General features: G+C 50.0%; 1 pseudogene; it reads left to right on the top strand.

Annotated features, from left to right (window-relative positions):
• Window positions 1-331: 331 nt before the first annotated feature.
• On the top strand, window positions 332-2288 carry LOC128597492 (E3 ubiquitin-protein ligase TRIM32-like; annotated as a pseudogene).
• Window positions 2289-3615: the final 1327 nt, after the last annotated feature.

Raw genomic sequence — 3615 nt, 5'->3', positions numbered from 1 at the left:
TCTGTCTCTACAAAAAAAATTAAAAAAAAAAAAAAACTCTTCCCTGCCAGGACCCTGGAGGAGTTCTACTAATGTTTTTGAGGACATCCCCGCCTTGTGGGAGGAGTTCTCCTGTTTTGGATTATCTGGGGATGGAGAGGGTAATGGTGGGAAAGGACAACTCAGCACCATCGTCACCATCGCCATTAAATGTTTCTTGGGCAGGTGGGCTGGCAGCGTTGGACGCGTCGGAACCGCGGGCAGTGGTCAGCAGGAATTTGACCCTCTGGGGCATGAATACTGTGCTATTCAGTTCTGGATTGTGCTAGTAGGACCCTAAAACAGAAGAGCAATGGCTGCAGCAGCTGCTTGTCACCTGAACCTGGATGCCCTCGGGGAAGTGCTGGAATGCCCCATCTGCATGGAGTCCTTCACAGAAGAGCAGCTGCGGCCCACGCTCCTGCACTGTGGCCATACCATCTGCCACCAGTGCCTGGAGAAGCTGTTGGCCAGTAGTATCAACGGTGTGCGTTGTCCTTTCTGTAGCAAGATCACTCGCATAACCAGCCTAACCCAGCTGACAGACAACCTGACGGTGCTGAAGATCATTGATACAGCTGGGCTCAGTGAGGCCATGGGGATGCTCATGTGCTGGGCCTGTGGGCGGCATCTGCCCCCGCAGTTCTGCCGGAGCTGTAGCTTGGTGTTGTGTGAGCCCTGCCGGGAGGCTGACCACCAACCTCCCAGCCACTGTATGCTTCCTGTCAAAGAGGCCGCAGAGGAATGGTGTCATAACTTTTGAGAGAAGTTGACCTGCCTGCGGGAGCTTATGGGTGAGCTAAGGCGGTGGCAGAAGGTAGCCTTGGAAGGTGTGTCTAAGGACCTTCAGGCAATGTATAAAGCAGTTTTCCAGGAATACGGGCACAAGGAACGCAGGATCCAGGCTGAGCTGGCTCGCTCTCAGAAGTTCTTCGCAGGCTCCCTGGCTGAGGTTGAGAAGTGCAATAGTCAGGTGGTCGAGGAGCAGAGTTACCTGCTTAACATTGCAGAGGTGCAGGCTGTGTCCCGCTGTGACTACTTCCTGGCCAAGATCAAGCAGGCAGATGTAGCACTACTGGAGGAGACAGCTGATGAGGAGGAGCCAGAACTCACTGCCAGCTTGCCTCCGAAGCTCACCCTGCAAGATGTGGAGCTCCTTAAGGTAGGCCATGTTGGGCCCCTCCAAATTGGACAGGTTGTGAAGAAGCCCCAGACAGTTAACATGGAAGATTCCTGGGCCATGGAAGCTGCAGCCTCTGCTGCCTCGACCTCTGTTACTTTTAGAGAGATGGACATGAGCCCCGAGGAAGTGGCTGCCAGCCCTAGGGCCTCCCCTGCGAAACAGCGGTGTCCTGAGGCAGCCTCCAGTATCCAGCAGTGCCTCTTTCTCAAGAAGATGGGGGCCAAAGGGAGCACTCCAGGCATGTGCAATCTTCCAGTCAGTCTCCACGTGACCAGTCAAGGCGAGGTGCTGGTTGCAGATCGTGGCAACTACAGTATACAAGTCTTCACCCACAAAGGCTTTTTGAAGGAAATCCGCCACAGCCCCAGTGGCAGTGACAGCTTTGTGCTAAGTTTCCTTGGGGCTGATTTGCCCAATCTCACTCCCCTTTCAGTGGCCATGAACTGCCATGGGCTGATTGGTGTGACTGACAGCTATGATAATTCCCTCAAGGTATGGATGGCCACTGCATAGCCTGTCACAGGAGCCAGCTGAGCAAACCATGGGGCATCCCAGCCCTGCCATCCGGCTGGTTTCTAGTAACTGATATGGAAGGTGGGAAGCTTTGGTGTTTCACTGTTGACCAAGGAGCAGGGGTGGTCAAATACAGCTGCCTCTGTAGTGCTGTGCGGCCCAAGTTTGTCACTGTGATTCTGAGGGCACCGTCTACTTCACCCAGGGCTTGGGTCTCAAGCTGGAGAATCGGAAAAATGAGCACCACCTAGAGGGGGGGTTCTCTATTGGCTCCGTGGGCCCTGATGGCCAGCTGGGCCGCCAGATTAGCCACTTCTTCTCTGAGAATGAGGATTTCCGTTGCACTGCTGGCATGTGTGTGGATGCTCATGGTGATCTCACTGTGGCTGATAATAGTCGCAAAGAAATTCTCCATTTTCCTAAGGGTGGAGGCTACAGTGTCCTCATTCGAGAGGGACTTACCTGTAGAGTGGGCATTGCCCTTACTCCTGAGGGTCAGCTACTGGTCTTAGACTGTTGGGATCATTGCATCAAGATCTACACCTACCATCTGAGAAGATATTCCACCCCTTAGGAGAAAGAAAGACCAGTTTCTTCTGCTCGCCAGCCAGCTTCCCTTCCCTTAGTCCTTGGTTGTTGATGGTACTACAGAGTAGGTTTAGCCTATGTCCTAATTCCAGCTGGGTAGTCCTAAAATTTTAGAAACTGTATCTTTTAGTGTTTTTTATATGTTGTTATTTCTCCCCCATCTCCCACCTAAATTTAGAACTTTACCAGATGTACTGTCCAAATAGGACATATGATGGCGTTGGTTTGTTTGATTAGACATTAACACTTCCCAGGCTTCGGTAGAGAAAGCCAGTGTAGCCTTTTGCCCTGTGTTTGAAATTTGCCCCTGTATTAAATCTTGCTGATTTCTTGCTTTTGGCTTTGATGTCCTTGGCCCACTGTTTTCTCCCTATTACTATGTGCTTCATCTGCAATACTTTCTCTTCAAATCTAGTTGGTTTCAGTGTGCATGCTCCAGGAGGATCTGCTCCACCTTTCAGTGACACTTCCGACATTGTATTCCTGCAGCATGATGTCTCAGGTCTGATCACCTTTATTCATTGAGTCCCACCAAAGGTGGTATACAATCCCTTTAAGATGCAGTGCCTCTCAGCTGGAGGATCTGTGCCATCTTGGATTTGTCTGCCATGGTAGATGTGACAAAGAATGGATGGACCCTCGTTGGTTGGTGTTGAAGACTTCAGCCTGGAAATTGCTTGCATTGTAAAGCAGCATATACAGATTGGCATCATGCCAAACATGAGCAAACCTAAATATTGATATTAAAACTTGGGTAGTCTGTAGGCCTCATCATTTTTTTTTTTTTTTTTTTTTTTTTTGTAGAGACAGAGTCTCACATACCACCCTCAGGTAGAGTGCCGTGGCATCACACGGCTCACAGCAACCTCTAATTCTTGGGCTTACGCGATTCTCTTGCCTCAGCCTCCCGAGCAGCTGGGACTACAGGCGCCTGCCACAACGCCCGGCTATTTTTTTGTTGCAATTTGGCCGGGGCTGGGTTTGAACCCGCCACCCTCGGCATATGGGGCCGGCGCCCTACTCACTGAGCCACAGGCGCCGCCCATGGCCTCATCATTTTTAATACTGCTTCTCTACTGGCCTGTGCTAAGAGTTGTCTGAGGAATTGTACAACACAGGCCAGGGCCAACAAAATGGGGAGGTACACGTATTTCATTTTCATTACTAAAACAGACAAAACTATTGGATCGTTATTCTGTATTTTCCTCAAGTGAGTGCATACTATTTGGTTTTAAGATTTATTTCCATTCCTCTATCAAGCATTAAATAATTGGTAACTGTTTCTTTTTTTAAAAAATTTCAATGTTTCTTGT

Source organism: Nycticebus coucang, chromosome 10, assembly GCF_027406575.1.
Source record: "Nycticebus coucang isolate mNycCou1 chromosome 10, mNycCou1.pri, whole genome shotgun sequence".
In the NCBI taxonomy this organism is placed as follows: Eukaryota; Metazoa; Chordata; class Mammalia; order Primates; family Lorisidae; genus Nycticebus; species Nycticebus coucang.
The sequence above is the reverse complement of the archived record's forward strand: the minus strand, read 5'-3'. Positions and strand labels throughout refer to the sequence as shown.